The sequence below is a fragment of the Martes martes genome (genome assembly GCF_963455335.1).
Source record: "Martes martes genome assembly, chromosome: 8".
Classification (NCBI taxonomy): Eukaryota; Metazoa; Chordata; class Mammalia; order Carnivora; family Mustelidae; genus Martes; species Martes martes.
In genome coordinates, this window is record NC_137895.1 from 107,718,874 (window position 1) to 107,739,169 (window position 20,296).

General features: G+C 38.4%; 1 protein-coding gene and 1 pseudogene across 4 annotated transcripts in view; both read left to right on the forward strand.

Annotated features, from left to right (window-relative positions):
• Window positions 1-20,296, forward strand: part of CECR2 (CECR2 histone acetyl-lysine reader) — a 175,280-nt gene that overhangs the window by 110,604 nt on the left and 44,380 nt on the right. The window lies entirely within an intron of this gene.
• LOC308348288 (small ribosomal subunit protein uS8-like) lies at window positions 5,874-6,255 on the forward strand (annotated as a pseudogene). The gene has a single exon. The product of its transcript is annotated as a small ribosomal subunit protein uS8-like (transcript).

A 20,296-nucleotide genomic window follows, 5' to 3' on the forward strand; every position in this document is an offset into this window, starting at 1 on the left:
AATCACCTTTCTTGCTGATTTTTACAGAAATTACAGCCTCTTGCAGTATTGGTAAAATGTTGCCTAACAAATTATAGCTAGATTTTACTACATTTCTACCAGTTGAGTACCTTCTATTCACATAACCAGTAACATAATTTTTAATATGCAGCTTCTAGGCTCACTCACACCATAACTGCCAAGTAAACAGCTCTCTGGTACATTTGACATGTATAGACGTTTGGAGCAGAATTTTATCTGTGTAGACAAATAAAGGATCTTCCTGATAGGGCCTCATTCCTTGTTTAGACCCTAACTTGATAATACATTTTCTTTGCTACTACATTTCTATACAGGGCGGAACTGTATAGAGCCAGCTCTTAAAAAGCTGAGACAAATGGTTTTCCAGTTTTCAGCCCTCCAGTGCCAGGCAGGGCAGGGGTTTGGGGTGTGAAGGTTTGTATTTTTCATACAGTTAAAGATGCTATCCCAAATACTTCTGCTCTGTTAAATCTACTCTTAGTATCTGTTAGGGCTGGGAAGCTAGGCCCAATAGTAATGTGCAATAAACTTGCCGTTAGAAGATGAGTAAGAGATTGATGAGACACCATTTTCTTCGGGGTAGAAGTTTGAATCCCTTAGGGGAGAGTTATTGCTCCTGGACTCACTGTGTTAATATAATGACTTTTTCTCCGAGAATATCCAGATGGTTATACTAGACAAAGAATAGACGAAAGGTGGAAAATCCATCTATTGTTTTACTGCTTGAACATGATAATTAAGTTCTTCCATTCGTTTACTGGGATATGGTTTTTAAGCACAGTTGTAGTCACACTGTGATACAAACTTATATTTTCATATCTTGCATTATTTTTCTTAAACCGTCTTTCCTTTAAACGTAATTGTCAAAGAATCCAATTTGGTAGCTGGACATTTGTGTCTAGCTTTTAACTGTTGTAAACAGGCTATAATGCATTGCCTTAGACATAAAAATTTGTACACCTAGTGAATAATCTCCTTAGTTTAAATTTCTGGAATGGTGATCACTTAGAAGAAATGTCCATTTAAGATTTTTTAAATAAATTTGCCAGGCTGCCCACCACAGAGGTTGCTTCATTTGAGCCCTGAGTCTTCACAGCCTGAGGGTATCTGCCTGAACTTCTATCTGGACATTGCCCACTATCTGCTGGGTAGCAGGTACTGGTGGAACAGTCAGACACTCTCAAGACCTTCATGGCATTTACAGGTACTAGGTGGGGGTGAGGAAGGCCCACTAAGAATTACATATCTTATCACTTTAATATGATATTACTTACCGCTTACTGTGATAAGTGTTCTAAAGTAAAAATATAGAGTGTCAACAGAGCATATAACCTTAGATGAGAAAATGTGAACTGAGCATTCGTTTTTGGCCTTCCTTGGGCCAGTGCTTATATTTTATAAAGCACAATAAATAAGTGAATGAGTGAATGAATAAGGGAAACCACCAAAGATTTGCATGTATAAGGAGTGATAACCTTAGAGCTGAGCCTAGAGATTATAGAGTAGAAGGTCCCATGTTGTTCAGAAAAATGATTTGTCTGAGTGGCACAGTCTTGTTCCCTGAAGGTTAGATTTTAATTTGTTGCCAGCACCTAAAATGAGATTTCACACTTCAAATCCCAATTTATAGCTTTTAGAAAATATCTACTGGTGTGCTACTACCCATGAAGACAACCATCGGCTGGAGGGCATGTAGGGTCTGGTCTCCCTCAGTACTTAGCATTCCTGATTACTCTCCCTTGCAGAGACTGATTGTCACTCATCATCAGTCATGTTCACATAGCCTACCTTACCTGTCTTTTTTTTTTTTTTTTAACCTGTCTCCAGCACACATTTCAGTTCAAGGAATTCAGTAAACACAATAGGACTTGGGAGCCTAATAAGGTTTGTAGGCTGTAAGAATTGGGGGATATCAACATAAAAGCCAGGAGAGGAGGGGAGTCCTCAGATTGTATATTTAAGTAAGCATCCTGGGCAAGAGGGAAAGTAGGAAGACAAACTAGGGGCTAATAAATTAATCAGAAAGGAGAGGTATAGACAGAGTGAAGGGCTGTTATGATGGTTCAAGTAACGGGACTTGGTGTCTCTAATCTTGACCAGTCTGAAGGTATAAAGCTGTTTTAACTTGCAGTTTCATTGATCGTTCTTCACATGTTCAATATCTTCGGTTTATTGGGCACATTGGTAATCTTTGTATATGTGACCTTCTTGTTAATATACTTGGATCATTTTACTGGTATGTTGAAGATCAGGGAAAAGAAATGTCCATTTAAAATTTTAAGGCTGACTTCCTCCAGGTTCTTCTCTTTCACTCTTGTACAAGAGTGCTCCTTTACCTTTGTCAGCCTTGAACATTGCCCATAACCTGCCTTCCCCTCCCTGGGTGTTGGTAGGATGAAACAGTCTCCTGTCTCTTGTGGATCTACAGTCTTTAGTGTGTGACAGTGGATATAGAGGGGACAGTCTGTGGTCGAAGATTTAAATAGCTAAAGTTGTATCATTTATGGAATAAATCTTCCCATTCCTGTTGGCATGTGATACATCTTTTTGCTCTTTTCCTAATTTTTTATTTATGCTGGAAACTACTTGGTTTGGATTGTACCTGTCAGTCACTTTTGGCTCTGATACCACACTGTGTCTCCCTAATACATTCATTAGCTTTGTGACACTGTGCCTGAGGTTTTTCACCTATAAAATATGTTTATTGTTAGTATCTCTACTTGTTGGATTATCATAAGGTTGAAGTAACATTGTGTATACGAAACAGTAGGGATATTGCCTGGAATACAACAACTAATAATATTTGAGTGATTATTCCTTTATATTGTATTTTAAGGTTTTAAGGATAGTCCTGCTCATTAATCCTTCTATTTAAAATTTGTCTTAATCTTCCTTCCTCACTCTTCCAGAAAATAATTGTGTTATTGCATCACATTGTTAAGATATTCCCTTATTCTGATTAGAGTCAAATGAACCTGTGGATAAATTTAGGCAGAGTTGACCTCTTCACAATATTGAGATTGTTTTTTTATTCAAGCTCTTTTTATTACTCAATAAAAATGTATAGTTTGATTCATTTAGGTCAGATACATTCTTGGCTATTTTAATTTTTGTCACTATTAGGAGTTGAATCCCACTAATAAGTACTTTGGAAATATATTCTTCTGTGTAGATTGTATAGATCTTGAGTCTACACAGTTTATTGATCTTGATTATTTTTTAATTTGATATTCTTCTCATTTTCTGGGATTATCATCCCTCTTTCCTTTTGGTATTTGTATTCTTGTCTGTTTCATGCTGTACTAGTTATCCACGGCTATGTAACAATACTCTAAAACTTAACAACTTAAAACAACAAAAAATTATTATATTATAATTTCTGTTAAGAATCTGGCTTCAGGGGCGCCTGGGTGGCTCAGTGGGTTAAAGCCTCTGCCTTCGGCTCAGGTCATGATCTCAGGGTCTTGGGATCGAGCCCCCTATCGGGCTCTCTGCTCAGCGGGGAGCCTGCTCCCCACCCACCGCCTGCCTCTCTGCCTACTTGTCATCTCTGTCTGTAAATTTAAAAAAAAAAAAAAAATCTTTTTTTTTTTTTTTTTTTTCTTTTTAAAGAATCTGGCTTCAGCGGGGCGCCTGGGTGGCTCAGTTGGTTAAGTATGGGCCTTCAGCTCAGGTCATGATCCTGGGGTCCTGGGATCAAGTTCTGCATCAGACTCCTTGCTCAGCGGGAAGCCTGCTTCTCCCTCTGCTTGCTGCTGCCCTCTGCTTGTGCACACACACCCCCCCACCCCGACAAATAATAAGTAAAACCTTAAAAAAAAAAAAAAAGAATCTGGCTACAGCTTAGCTGCGTCTGTCTAACAGTTTTACTTAGAGACTGCAATCAGGGTACCCAGGACCTCGACTAAGGACTATAGTCCTCTCAAGGCTTGACTGGGGCAAGTATCCATTCATTTGTTTTCTGTTGATGCATAACAAATTTCTCCAAACTTAGTAGCTAAAAAAAATCCATTTATTATCTCACAGTTTTATAGGTCAGGAGTGTACATGTGGCTCATCTGGATCCTTTGCTCAGTTTCTTGCAGGTCTGTAATCAGGCTGTCATCCAAGCTGTGTTCTAATCTGGAGACTTAACTGGGGAGCAGCCCAAGTTCATTCAGGTTGATGGCAGAGTCATCTCTCTGTGGTTGTAGGACTGAGGTCCTAATTTTCTTTCTGGCTGTTGACTGGGAGCTGCTGTCTGCTCCCCCAGGTCACCCACAGTTCCTTTTCTAGCCACATGGCCTCTTACTGCTTAGCTGTTTGTGTCTTCAAGGCCGGCAGGAAAATAGCTCTTGTCTGCCGGGAGAGGATCTTATATGATATAATCATGGGAATGAGATCCTTTGCCATATTCTTTTGATTAAAAGCAAGGTATAGACCATCTGTCATACTTAAAGGAGGGGATTGTACAAGGGTATGAATACCAGGAGGCAGAAATCATGTTGGGCTTCTTCTTTTTTTTTTTTTTTTTTTTTTTAATTTATTTGACAGAGATCACAAGCAGGCAGAGAGAGAGAGAAAGAGAAGCAGGCTTCCCGCTAAGCAGAGAGCCTGACGCGGGGCTCGATCCCAGGACCCTGGGATCATGACCTGAGCCAAAGGCAGAGGCTTTAACCCACTGAGCCACCCAGATGCCCCCAGAAATCATGTTGGGCTTCTTAAAGACTGCCTGCTATACATGCTTTCATTGTATTGACTGTGTCTCCCAGAACAGAACTAAATAATAATGGTAAGATTTATGCTTGCATTTAATAACATTTATTTATTAATATTTCATAAATTGTGCAGGTGTTTTGATAGATTTTTTTCTTGTGGACCAGAACAATTAATTCATTTTTGGATAATCATAATTTGGTTTTAATGGATCCTATAAATATATGTGTGTATTTGAATGATATATATATGAATTATATAAAAATATGAGTCATATTATCAATGAGACGTTTTGATTTTCCCCATTGTAAATGGGGGTAAATGGCTATAACCACCTTGTTCCTCATTTAATTTTACTCCTCTCATATTTACCATTCATTTCAACCATAAATTACAGAAAAAGTATGTACTTTGATAACCTTTCCTATAAAAGTAATTAGTATGAAAATAATGCATATTCTGCAGAATATTTTTAAAATAGATGCCAACTTTTCCCATCATTCATTATATTTTCACTTGTGTTCATTTCATTTTTTTTCCTTGTGAGGTAAAGAAGAGATGGTATGAGGTCATCTAGATTAATAAGGTGCCGTTTTATAGGGAAGGAAACATACCAATTTACTTACTAGGTCATGTAGCTAGTTAGAAGGTGAAAAATTCCCACATGAGCAAGATTAAGTACAAAGAATCGAAGGAACAGGAGATTGAGTATTAGAATCTGAATTTTAGGCCTGTAACCCAGACCCTTTTGTGTTTTTCTTCTTAATATGAAATTATGGAATTTTTGCAGTATAAAAAGGATTTTTTCAGTAATCCAGTGTTAGTGAGGATGTAGCGAAAAAGGAACCTTCATGCACTGTTGGTGGGAATGAAGACTGATGCAGCCACTCTGGAAAACAGTATGGAGGTTCCTCAAAAAATTAGATTAGAACTATCCTATGATGTAATAATCACACTAGTGGGTATTTACCCAAAGAATACAAAAACACTAATGGGAAAGGATATATACACTACAATAGCCAAATGTCGGAAGCAGCCCAAGTGTTCCTCGATAGGTGAATGGATAGAGGAGATGTGTATATACCTGCAATGGAATATTACTCAGCCATAAAAAAGGAATGAAACCCTTCTTTCTGCCATCTTCCTATGCCACCATAATGGTGCGCATGAATGTCCTGGCAGATGCTTTCAAGAGCCTTAACAATGCTGGAAAGAGTCCATGCTCCAAAGTCATCATCCAGTTTCTCATGATGATGATGAAGCATGTTATGTTGGCGAATTTGAAATCATTAATGATCACAGAGCTGGGGAAATTGTTGTGAACGTCACAGGCACATTAAACACGTGTGGAGTGATCAGCCCCAGATTTAACGTACAACTGCAAGCCCTAGAAAAACGGCAGAATAACCTGCTCCCACCCCTCTCACCCCTCCACCCCAGTTTGGTTTCACTGTACTGACAACCTCAGCTGCCATCATGGACCATGCAGAAGCAAGATGAAAACACACAAGAGGGAAAATCCTGGTTTTCTTTTTCTAGGGATATAATAACAAACGTGCAAGTAAAATGCCTCAGTGGGGGGAGAAAAGAATGAAGTCTTGCCATTTGCAATGACATGGATGAATCCAGAGTATAATGTTAAGTAAGTCCGTCAGAGAAGGACAGATACCATTTGATCTCACTTATCTGTGGAATTTAAGAAACAAAATAAACAAACAGAAAATTTAGAAACAAACCAAGAAGCACACTTAACTATAGAGAACAAACTGATGGTTTCTAGAGCTGGGAGGTAGGTTAGGAGTGGGTGAAATAGGTAAAGGGTATTGGGAGTACATTTATATTGGTGAATCCTCAGTCATGTATAGAATTGTTGAATCTCTATATTGTACACGTGAAACTATTATACTATATGTTAACTATACTGGAATTAAAATTAAAAACAATAAAGTTTCAAAAATACAAGTTGTTTTTTTTTTAAATGATAAAATACAGTATTGATTGGTCATCCCCACCCCCTTCTGAAAGATGGCATACAGGCTGAGCTGTACAGACTAGGTCTTATTTTCCACATAAGTATACCTAGAGGCAAAAGTAGCATTTATGTATTTCAGACGTATTTTTCTCATCAAAGTTGTGTTGGCTCAGCAGTCACATGCAAATGTACAGTTTCTTTCTGTCATCTATTCCTTCTGCGTCCTGTCCACAATTTCAACCTTTATAGACTGCACAGAGGCCAGTATTTGGGACAAGTACAGCATTGCATGCTTCCCTTCCACAGTGCTGAATTACAGCAGCTTTTATAAATAAATTTCCTCCTCATCACAACATTGTGTCGGTTACTCCTACCTGATTTATTTTGAAGTGAGGGATTAATTTCTTTAAAAAAAAATAGACCCCTTTTGAATATCATAAAATTTCAAATACTTGTTGTAATGAGCAAGAAAGCAGTTTTTCCCCTTCCCTATTGCCAGCAACTACTTCTTTGACTTTTCTGCTATTGAAGGAAAATATGAAAGAGAGTCTCAGGTGGATAGAAGGAAAAAGAGCCCAGGGAGCTTAGTGTTCTCACTTTGGTACAGGGTGTGGCAGTACAGGTCCTACCAGTAGTGATGAAGAGTTATTCCTTAAAAAGCAGAACCTGCTATATTGTGCACTGGGGCAGCGAGGCAAGCAGTTTTCCAGCATTTTTCAAACCACATTCTGCTAAACTTACCTTAAGATGGTGGAGTATTGTGGAAACCATAATCAGTAATTTTTTGTTTGTTTATTTTTAAAATACAGGTGAAATAAAAATATTTCTGGATGGCCAAATAAATTTGGGAACTGGCAGCCCCGAGATTCAGAATTAATTGTTCTGGAGTGTCGCTCTCACTTCAGACTTTTAAAAACTTGTTGTTATTGAGGTCCGTGGGTGGCTCAGTCAGTTGGGTGTCTGCTTTCTGCTCAGGACATGATCCCAGTGTCTGGAATGGAGCTCCGCATCAGGCTCGCTGCTCAATGAGGAGTCTACCTCTTCCCCTCCCTCTGCTCTTCCCACCTGTTCAGGCTCTCTCTTTCTGTCTCTATTAAATTTAAAAAAATTTTAAGAAAGCTTGTTATTATTGGTATACAATAGACACACAGAAAATTTTATGTTCTCTAGTTAGACAGCTCACTGAATAATCCCATTCTGAACATATCTGTATGATGAGCACCCAGACAGGAAAGACCACTATAATGGATTTTACTTTTTCCATTGAAAGGAATTGTCCAAGGTGGTAGTCCTTTTGTCCCACAAGTGGTATCCACTTGGAGCTAAAGTGGATGCATGCTTTCTGAATCATCTCATCCTATAAAAAGAGAGAAATTTGGACCAGTGAATGCTTGCCTTTTCTGGTTCTGAGATTTACCTATTGTAGAGAGCTAAGACAGCTATTTAATTTATTTGTGCATAACTTGCCACATCTCAGGATGATAAAAGTACCCACTAAAGTTATGAAGAGTAAATGAAATAATCTATGAGAAGCCTTAGAATAGTCTGGAGCCACTAATAAATATCAATTTATTATATCAGTGTATGTAAAAACATTCTCATAGTTTCTAAATATGCTGAGTAGAAGGTAGACTTTGATTCAAGCAGCTTTCCATCTCTTACCTACTTTGGTCTGCACATTTTGAAACTGGGGTCAGCAAACTTTTTTTATAAAAGCCTAGAGAATAAGTATTTTAGGCTTTGTGTAAATGATATGATCTGTTAGAACTACTCTATCATCTTAGTGCAAAAGCAATAAATACTTCAGTGGCTGATCATGCCTGTGGATTATATTTTAGAACTTTATGTACATTGAAATTTGTATTTAATAACATTTTCACGTGTCATAAAATAGTGTTGTTTGGACTTTCTCCCCACCCCCCAGTCATTTAAAGAAAAAAGAATTTTTTTTTTACATTTTTAGTTTACAGGCTGTTTAAAAAACAACAACAAAAAAGACATTCAGGGCCACAATTCGTAGTTTGCCAGCCCCTGTTTTTAGAACACTTTTTAAAAAAGAGTTACTATTCTAGTTTGCGCTCACTCAGTCTAACCTTTAAATGGCACATAAAACCCCATTTGTTCTTTTTAAAAAGATTTTAGTTATTTATTTGACAGAGAGTGTACTAGCAGAGGGAGTGGCAGGCAGAGGGAGAGGGAGGGAAGCAAGCTCCCTGCTGAACAGGGAGCCCAATGTGGGGCTGGATCCCAGGATCCTGAGATGAAGACCGGAGCCAAAGGCAGCCACTTAACCGACTGAGCCAACCAGGCACACCGCAGCGCAACCTCCCACACCCCCGCCAACTTGTTCTTAATTGTGCTCTCCAAACTGAGGTTTTTGTCCCCTTATATATAGGAAAGAATACTTGTCTGCTTAACCTTACTATCCTAGGCACTGCTGTAAATGTTTTCCAGTAACTCTTATTTAATCCTTATAATGTCTAATATAAATTCCTTTCTCATTCATCTAATAAGGATGAGGAATTTGAGGCACAGAGAGGTTAAATAACTTGTCTAAGGTTACACAGGTGGTAATTGATATAGCACAGATTTGTCCTTAGCAGTGTAATCCTAGACCTCCAGCTCTTACCCACAGCCCCATGCTATAAATGATTTAAAAGAAAAATGTTAAAGAAAGAGGTTTTCATCTAAAATAAGGAGTTTTAACTATTTTTGAGCTGTATGCTTCTTTGGCATTCTAATAAAGTCTGTGGACCTGACCTCATCTAAGAATATGATTTGAAACCTGCAAAATACATAGGATTACAGCTTGACCAATTATATTGAAATATGGTTAGTAAAGTTTTAATAAAACAAATTTTTGATACAGTAATGTGTTTTTTATTAATTCATTAACATGGTCTAGCAACAGACTTTGTTTCTTAACATTAGTATCTTAATCTTGGGGTGCCTGGGAGGCTCAGTGAGTTAAGCCTCTGCCTTCGGATCAGGTCATGGTCTCAGGGTCCTGGGATCGAGCCCTGCATCCTGCTTCCCCTCCTCTCTCTGCCTGCCTGTCTACCTACTTGTGATCTCTCTCTCTCTGTCAAATAAATAAACAAAATCCAAAAAAAAAGATTAGTATCTTAATCTTTTAAGTATTCGTGATTCTAAATGGTTATCTTGAGATATTTATGGTACCTATCATGTGATGTGAAAATATTTTCTTTTCACACACACACAAAAATACATATGCTACTGTTTTCCCCCTACCTTCATAATTGAACAGAATGTAAAATTTCAGGTAGAGGTTAGTTAAAAGTTAATATTTTCTCAGCCAGGTCCACAACCACCTGACTTACATCTGTGGGCTCAAATCTCAAACTAATCTGCAATGCAGAATCAATGTCTTTGAAGTAAAAGGAACTTTATCATTTGTACAATTTGTTTTTTTTAACTTGCGAGGAAACTTAAGCAGCAAAACTGTATCGAAGTCACGGGAGCCTCTTTTCCACACATGTCCCATTGTATGCTGTTGTGATATTTGCTCTCATATATGTCTAAACAGTCTCTGGGTAGCAAGGTGGGATTCAGTGCAAATCTTTGGTTTGGCTTGGTATTATTTATATTGTTTAGGAATTTGTTGTGCCTGGGATATGTTTAGAATAAAATAGCAGTTCAAGTTTTTCAGGAATTTGTTTGTTTTATTACCAAGGAAGAGTGGTCATGTCATCCTTCCTCATCTGCAGGGGATATGTTCCAAGACCCCCAGTGGATGCCTGAAACTGTTGATAGTATTGAACCTATTGAACCATGTATATGACAAAGTTTAATTTATAAATTAGGCACAGAAAAAACTGAAATTTAAATAAATACTTAAATAAGCACAGTAAAAGACTGATCCTAGTAACAATAAAATAGAACAATTTTAACAGTCTGCTGTGATGAAAGTTACATGAATATGCACACACAACACGATGCAGAATGTCTCACTGTACCGTATGCACCTTTCTTAGGATGATGTGAGGTGATGAGATGCCTACATGATGAAATGAGGTGAGTGATGTAGCATTGGGCTACTGTTGTTAAGTCAGAAGGGGGCCTTCTGCTCGGACCTGTGCTAACTGAAACTGTGGGATGTGAAACCACAAATAAGGACAGGACTGCTGCATCTGAGTGGGGGGTAGGTGCAGCAGTTGGGCTCTGGGGAGGGTCCCCGGAATTCTGTGGGATCCTCTGTGCCTTTGTGTAATCCCTTCCCCTTAAGTGTGGGTAGGATCTGCTCCTAACCAGTAGAATTTGGGAACACTGATGGGGTATCACTCCCCTGATTCTTTTATACTGTATAGGACTCCGTCTCGTTTTCAGATGCTGTAGAATTGCTTTCATGAAGTAAGCAGCCATGTTGTGAAAGCTCCCTTGGCTGGGGACTGCAGTGGCCTCTAGGAGCTAAGGGTCAGCCGTATCACAGCTATCTACATAAACATGGATAAATCAGGCCAGAAAAAATTGTTGAGCAGATAAAGCAATTCACAGAAGCATATGGACCAGTGATATGTTTCTGTAAACGTAAAACAAGGAAATTAAATGAGGATAAATATATGTGGGAAATTTATAAAGAAAATCAAGGGAATGGTGCCCGGGTGGCTCAGTGGGTTAAGGAGCCAACTCTTGGTTTTGGCTCAGCTCATGGTCTCAGGGTCCTGAGATCCAGCCCTGTGTCAGGCTCTTTGCTCAAAAGGGAGTCTGCTTCTCCCTCTCTCTCTGACCCTCTCTCCCCCCAACTTGTGCTAGCGTGTTCTCTCTCATTTAAAAAAAGAAAGAAAGAAAGAAAATCAAAGCAATAATTAACACAGTTCAAGAAAGTGATTCTACCTGTTAGGAAGGGAGACTACTGTAGTTAGGGCTAAGTGTTTAAATGATAACATCTAAGGTAGTGATTCTCAAACCTTAGGGAATATCAGAATCAACCAGTCGGCTTGTTTAAAGACAGATTGCTGGTCTTACTGCTGTCTAATTCTATCTAATTCCATAGGTTGAGATGGGGCTGAGAATTTGCATTCATTATAGGTTCTAGATGATGCTGATGTACTGGTCCAGTACCATCCTTAAAGTTCCACTAACCTAGGGAATAACTAATTTTCTGTTTTTTAAGCTTGATGGCAGACACGTGGGTTCTTGTTTATTTTGTTTTGTCTTTGCAGTTTCTTTGCTGATTTACCCCCCTCAGTATATAAACTTAAAAGGAGAGTAACAGGGACGCCTGGGTGGCTCAGTGGGTTAAGCCTCTGCCTTCGACTCAGGTCATGATCCCAGGGTTCTGGGATCAAGCCCCACATCGGCCTCTCTGCTCAGCAGGGAGCCTGCTTCCTCCTCTCTCTCTGTCTCTCTGCCTGCTTGTGATCTCTGTATGTCAAATAAATAAATGAAATCTTAAAAAAAAAAAAAAGGAGAGTAACAGACTTTGTGTTGGCAACATACTTTTTATTGCTGTTGAAACACTCCGTACTTTTCCTCCTGTTATTCTCCCTGGAATTACAATTCTAGAAGTTGGTTTTATGGACCTATATCAATAAAAATCCTGTAGGCACTCAAATGGAATTCATCAGCTGGTTGCTCTCTGTAGCACTTCTTTTTCTTCATTGAGAAGTACCCTAACCTAATTGAGTCTGGGATTGGAAATCAGGAACTTCTGGTTTGCTCTTAGCTGTCAAAGTAGAAGATAGGATTGCATCAAATAATGTCTTGAGCAATGGTTTAAGCCTTATAAAAACATCCTCCATTAAATGCTCATTAAAATGATAGTTGACACCAAAAGATCTTTTTTCCCTATTACCGCTTTTACTAGAGTGCTCTTTTGATTACCTGATCTGTGCTTCAGTGTGGTCTTTGTTTCGCTGTCTTGTGGCTCCCACTCAAAATAGAAACTCATGGGGTGCCTGGTGGCTCAGTGGGTTAAAGCCTCTGCCCTCGGCTCAGGTCATGATCCCAGCATCCTTGGATCGAGCCCCACATTGGGCTCTCTGCTCAGCAGGGAGCCTGCTTCCTCCTCTCTCTCTGCCTGCCTCTCTGCCTACTTGTGATCTCTGTCAAATAAATAAATAAAATATTCAAAATAGAAACCCATAACAATCATAAACTTTACTTCTCAGGATTAATTATATACCTAAGATTCTATAATAGATTGTCTGAAGACTCTTAACCATTTAGTGCTTGGGGGTCCCATCTGCCCTCTATAGAAATATTATTTATCTTTTTGAAAATTACAATACTTCTGTGAAATGAGTCCATGTAAACTCATCTTTATTAAGATGCAATTTAGATATAGATACAATAAAACTTGCACAATTCAAGGGTACAGGCTTTTTTTTTGGACAGAGAGTACACCATGTTGTCACCATCCTATTCAAGATAATAGGACATTTCCATCTCTGCAGAAGGTGCACTTTGCCATTAAACATACCCCCACCCCTCCACATTGCACCCCAGGCAGTCAGTGATCTGATTTTTATCACTGTAAGTTTTGCCTTATTTGGGAATTTTATATGGGTGGGATCATACAGTATGTACTCTGGTGTCCTGTTTCTTTCAGTCAGCATAATGTGTGATAGTCATTGATACTGCTGTTTGTATCAGTAGTTTGTTCCATTATGGGGAGAGGAAATCTGAATTGTATTCCACTGGAGAAATATGTCACAATTCATCTGTCCACTAGTTGATGTACTTACATGTTGCTTCCAGTTTGCTTCTATCATGAGTAAAGCAGCTGTGAACATTTGCATACAAATGTTTTTGCGGGCATGTGTTTTCACTTTTCTTGGGAATTTTAAGAGTAAAGAAACTGCCAGACTATTTTCTGAGTGGTTGTGAATCATTGATAATCCTACTAACAACATCAGGACCTACCATAATGTCAAGAAAGTTTTCTTCTAGGTGTTGTTTCAGTTTTAGCCTTTTAGCAGTTGGCCTTATGATGCATTTTGAATTAATGTTTATACTGGGTGTGAAGTAGAAGGTCAGTGTTCTTTATTTTTTCCATATGGATATCGTATATATTCGGTACTTTTCTGGACTCTCCCCTATTCCATTGATCTGTATGTCTTATATTTACACAAATACCATATTGTCTGATATTAGTAAGTTTTCCAACTTTGGGCAGAAATGTTTTTTTTTTTTTCCATTGTTTTTACTATTCTAAGTTTGTGTGCATTTCCATATAAATTTTTAAAACAACATTTTGGTGGCGGGGAGGGGAGGAAGCATCCTGCTAGGACAGTAGACATTTTGAGCAACATTGAATTTCCCTGTCCTTAAACATGATATATGCGTTTCATCATTTGTTTATTTTCTTTAATTTCAATAATATTTTTTTAGTTTTCACAGTGAAAACTTTGAAGCAGCTTTCCATTTGCTTCTAAGTAGTTGATATTTTTGATGATACTGTAAGTGGAATTACATTAAAATTTTTATCTTTTGTGTGCATTTATTTATTGAGAGCAAGTGTGCCTGGGCACACATGTGCATGGTATTTGAGTTGGAAGGGGCAGAGGAGGAGAAACTTAAAGCATACTTTGCATTCAGTGCAGAGCCCAACGTGGCGCTCATGTCTCCACCCAAGAGATCATGACCTGAGCCAAAACAAATAATTGGTCGCTTAACCAACTAAGCCATCCAGTGCCCCCCAAATTTTTATTTTCTATTTATTTTTTCTAGTATGCATGAAATGCTGTTGATTTTTGTATATTGACCATGTTTTTATAAGATTTACTTATTTTAGAAAGAGTCTGGGGAGAGAGGCAGAGAGAGAATCTCCGGCAGACTTTCTGCTAAACATGGAGTCCGCTGCAGGGCTTGATCTCACCACCCATGAGATTTTTTTTTTTTTTTTAAGATTTTATTTATTTATTTGATGAGGTGCCTGGGTGGCTCAGTGGGTTAAAGCCTCTGCCTTTGGCTCAGGTCATGGTCTTAGGGTCCTGGGATCAAGCTCCACATTGGGCTCTCTGTTCAGCGGAGAGCCTGCTTCCCCACCTCTCTCTCTGCTTGCCTCTCTACCTACTTGTGATCTCTGTCTGTCAAATAAATAAATAAAATCTTTTAAAGAATATTTTATTTGTTTATTTGAAACAGAGAGAGAACATGAGTAGGGAGGAGCGGGAGAGGGAGAGGCAGACTCCTGCTGAGCAGAGAGCCTGACGTGGGGCTTGATCCCAGGACCCTAGCATCACAAACTGAGCCAGAGGTAGATGGTTAACCTATGGAGCCACTCAGGTGCCCATCACCACCCATGAGATAATGACCTGAGCCGAAACCAAGGGTTGGACACCTAACTGGCTCACCACCCAGGTGCCCCAACCATGTTTTTACAATCTTCCTGAATTCACTGTTTAGTTTTACTGGTTTTGTTGTAGCTTCCTGATGATTTTTATGTAGTCTACAGTTAAAAACAACTTTGCTTCCTCCACTCCATTCTGTGTCCCTTGTATTTGTCTTACTCTACTGGCAAAGACTCAGTATATATTATTTTTTCCCCGCCCAATATTTTCTTTATTGGGGCACCTGAATGGCTCAGTTGGTTAAGTGTCTGCCTTTGGCTCAGGTCATGATCCTGGAATGTCAGGATCAAGCTCAGCTTCGGGCTCCCTGCTGAGCAGGGAGTCTCCTTCTCCCTCTGGCCCTCACCCCACTCTTGTGCACTCTCTCTCAAATAAATAAGTAAAAAAAATTTTTTTTTAAGATTTTATTTAGTTGGGGCGCCTGGGTGGCTCAGTGGGTTAAAGCCTCTGCCTTCAGCTCAGGTCATGATCCCAGGGTCCTGGGATCGAGCCCCGCATCGGGCTCTCTGCTCAGCGGGGAGCCTGTTTCCTCCTCTCTCTCTCTCTGCCTGTCTCTCTGCCTCTTGTGATCTCTGTCTGTCCAATAAATAACTAAAAAAAAAAAAATTTAAAAAAAAAAAAAAGATTTTATTTAGTTACTTGAAACAGTGAGTGAGAGAGAGAACACAAGCTGAGGGAGAAGCAGAGGGAGAGAAAGAAGCAACTCCCCCCCCCCCCATGCTGAGCAGGGAGCCAGAGATGGGGCTCAGTCCAAGGCCATGGGATCATGACATTGAGCCAAAGGCAGATGCCTAACTGACTGAGCCACCACCTCAATATATATTCTTTTAATCATAGAGGGAAAGTGTTCAGTCTTTCACCATTAAATAAGAAGTGTTGTTTCCTTTGTATATTGCTGAATGTGATTTGCTTGATAATTTGTTGAGGATTTTTGCATGTATGTTCATGAGGAATAATGGTCTAGTTTTATGTTCTATATCTGTCAGATTTTGGTGCAGGGATTGAGATGTGTTCTCTCCTGTTTTCTGAAACAGTTTGTGTGATTTCTTTCAAATACTTCCTTGAGGGACGCCTGGGTGGCTCAGTCAGTTAAACATCTGCCTTCAGCTCATGTCATGTTCTCAGGGTTCTGGGATCCAGTCCTGCATCAGACTCCCTGCCTGCTTCTCTCTCTACCTGCCATGCCCCCTGTTTGTGCTCACTCTCTCTGTCTCACTCTCTCTCTGACAAGTAAAATTAAAATAAAAGCGTTTCTTCGAATATTTGGAAGAATTGGCCACTGAAAACCTTTGAGTTTGTAGTTTTCTTTGTGCCAGCTTTTGATTATTATTGATTCACTTTCTTGAATAGATGAAGTCTGTCCAAGTATTCTATTTCTTAAGTCCTTTTTTGTAAGTTATTTGGCATTTTTCAAGGAATTTGTCTACTCTATCTAAGTTGTAAAATGTTTCCCATAATGCTGTTCATAATGTTCTTCTTCTCCTTTTAATGTGTGTGATTTGCAGCAATAGCTCCACTACTCATTCCTGATATGTAATTTGTTGTTTCTCCCTCTTTATTCTTTCTGCCCATCTATCAACTTTTCAAACATTTGTTAAGGAATCAACTTTTTACTTGACCTACTGTTCACTTGTTTTCTACTTTATTGATTTCTTGTTTTTATTATTTTGTTCTGTTTACTTTATAGTTTGCTCTTCTTTTCTTTAGTCACAGTACTATTTTTGAGACTTTTTACCTTTTCAGTTCAGGTATTTAAAACTGTAACTTTCCTTCTAAGCAGTATTTGGCTGCTTTGATATACTGTAGTTTCATTATCATTTGAAACATGTTCTACTTTATTTTTATATTTCTTCCATGATCCTTGGGTTATAAAAGTGAGTGTTATTTAATTTCTGGGTATCTTAGTGTTTTTATTCCTAATTTACATATGTTCTGATAATCTACTCTATGAGATTTCAGTCGTTTAAGATTATTGAAACTTATTGTATGTCCCAGCATCTGGTTTATCATAGTGAGCATTTCATAAGCACTTTAGAAGAATATATTGCAGTTTTATGTATAGTATTCTGTAAATGTCAGTTAGGCCATGTTGTAGTATTTTTGAGATCTGTGTCCTCAATTGTTCTTTTGTCTGCCTATACTTGTGGATTTGTCTGTTCTCCCTTTACTTCTGTCATTTTTTGTTCCGTGAATTTTGAGGTACTGTTGTAAGATACATACATGTAGCCTTGTTATGTATTCGTGGTGAATTGGCCTTTTGTCTTCATTAATTGTCTCCATTAATAACAAAGTAGTTACTAATGTTCATTCTCCCTAATACCTATCATTCTGCCTAATTTTCTCTCCTTCTATTGTTTGTATTTTCATGGTTAAATAGTATCTTACAGATGATATCCTATAGTTGGTCTTGCTTTTTTTCACTCAGTCTGAGAATTTATGACTTTTAGTTGGGACATTTCATCCATTTCATCCATCCATTTCATCCATTTCATCCATCCATCCATCCAGTCAATGCAGTTGGTACAATTGGTTTCTAACTTCTTCTGGGCTTTTTTTTTTTTTTAAGTGTACAATTTATTGGTTTTTAGTATATTCACAAAACTCTGTAATCATCACCACTAATTCCAGAGCATTTTTAACACTCCCAAATGATGCCTAATACCTGTTGGTTGTCACTCCCCATCTCCTCCAACCTCTAATACTAGGCAGATTTTTTTCCTGTTTTAGGTATCTGTTATAAGGGTAGTCATACACTATTTGCTTTTTTGTGTCTGGCTTTGACTTAGCATAATGTTTTCAGGGCTGTCTATGTTGTAGCATGAATCAAGTACTTCATTCCTTTTTATGGCTGAAAAATATTTTATCCATCAGTTTATAGACATTTGCATTGTTTCAGCTTTTTGGCTCATGTAAATTATGCTGCTATATATGCACATTTGTATACATATTTTTGCATGGATATCTGTTTTCATTTCTCTTAAGTGTATACCTAGAAGTGGAATGGTTGAGTCATATAGTAGTTCTGTTAATTTGAGTAGCTCGCCGTACTTTTCCAAGGTAGCTACAGCATTTCCCTTTCCCACCAACAGTGTATGGGGGTTCCAATTTCTCCACATCATAGGCTTATTATTATCTGTCTTTTAATTTTTGCTGTCCTTGTGGGTGTGAGGTGATATCTCATTGTGGGTTTCGTTTGTATTTTCAAGTGACTTGATGATGTTGAGCATCTTGTTCTGATTTTTGTTCCTCTTTTGGCCCTTAAAGTGCTTCCTTTTTTGATTATTTTTGTTAGTACTTTTCATTTCCTTTGTTGGTTTTGTGTTTGTGTATATTTTAGTGGCTCTAGAACTAGCAGATTTTAATCCTTAAATTATCAGAAGCTGTTCAGATTTTTTTAAAGATATATTTATTTGAGAGAGAGAAAACATGTGTGCACTAGCCGGGTAGGGTCAGAGGGAAAGGGAGAGAATCTCCCAACAGATCCCTGCTGAGCACTGAGCCCCACACAGGTCTCGATCTCACAACCCTGAGCTCATTCCCTGAGCTGAAATCAAGAGTTGGCTGCTCAACCAGTAAAGCCATTCAGGTGCCCTAGCTATGCAGAATTCTTCTTGTACCTTTTCACAACTTAAACGTGACACTTCAGTTTTCCCAATTAATACCAATAGTATTTAGGTTCCCATGTGGCTTCCATTCAAAAAAGTATTTCATCTTTTTTAAGGATGGTTACATTTTGATTTCAGGTTGACTTTTAGTGCTTTTCTGTTACCCAAAATAAGCATTCATAAACATCTTATAAAATCTATATTATATGTATGTTTCTCTTCTAAAAATACATTTTGTATTTTAGTCCTATTTTCCTTTAATTTAATATCACCCTGATTTTTAACTGATCGCAGCTTTCAATATGATTTTAGGATGTATTGAGTACAGCAGCCATTACATGGCCCTAGAGAAGAGTTGTTATTTAAATTTTTTTGCTCTGGGTCTTTTTATGATCTTTAAGAATAAAGACTTTATCAAATACTCTTATAAAGCCTTTTAGTTCTTGCTTCACTTGGAACCAAAATCTTTCTCTCACTTCAGTGCTCATGTACTCATGTAGCTTAACTGTTCACACATATTTTATCTACTTCACAGAGAGTTGTAGCCAGTGGAAGGAATGTTGTTGTTTTTTTTTTTTTTTCATTTAGGTCTCCATTGTGCTACCCATGATGACTGTCTAAATTGTTCCCCTGCATGTAGACTACAGATAGCCTTTCATGTCTCAAAGAACCAACACATGCCTCAAAGAACTCGAGTCCTCTTTTCTTTCTTCTTTTTCTTTTCTTTCTTTCTTTTTTTTTCCCCCCTCCTTTCTAAGATTTTATTTCTTGTTTGCCTGGGTGGCTCAGTTGGTTAAGGGGCTGCCTTTGGCTCAGGTCATGATCCCAGGGTCCTGGGATCGAGCCCCACATCGGGCTCTCTGCTCAGCGGGGAGCCTGCTTCTCCCTCTCCCTCTGCCTGCAGCTCTGCCTACTTGTGCTCTCTCTGTCAAATAAATAAAATCTCTTTTAAAAATTCTTTTTAAAAAGAATTTTTTTTAAAAAAATTTTTAAAAAGAATTTTTAAAAGAGATTTTATTTATTTATTTGACAGAGAGAGACAGAGAAGAAACACAAGCAGGAAGAGTGGGAGAGGGGGAAGCAGGCTTCCTGCCAAGCAGGGAGCCCAACGTGGGACTCGATCCCAGGATTCTGGGATCATGACTTGAGCCCAAGGCAGACCATTAATGACTGAGCCACCCAGGTGCCCCAAGAGTCCTCCTTTCATCTGTGATCATTTAGTATAGGTTGCACATCAGTTAATACAAGTTACATCGTCAAGAGTTCTGCCAGCTCCAGCCAGCTGAGACTTGTGTTACGTACTTTACTGAGGTCCTGCCACCCTTGTCAACATTTGTCCCACCTGCAGAAGCATGTACTCTCAGAAGCATAGTGCTTGGGTTCTAAGAAATAGCTAACTTTGGGAGTTTGAAAGGTAATAATCACATATTCTCTCTCTCTCCCGCACAAGTTACGATAAGGAAAATATCATTTAATTTTAAATTTTAAAGCATTTGGAACTTTTTCAGACAAGAAACAAAGTGAAACTGGATGTGTTCAGAACCTTTGGTTAGTTTGATCTTTCTGTTAATTATATTCTATTGAGACATTTTATTATAATTCAGAATAATTTCAGAAAGATGAGAGGTATTTTAGTCATTAAGAGAGAATTGCACTGAGCTGTATAGATGAGTAAGTCAGGAATGTTC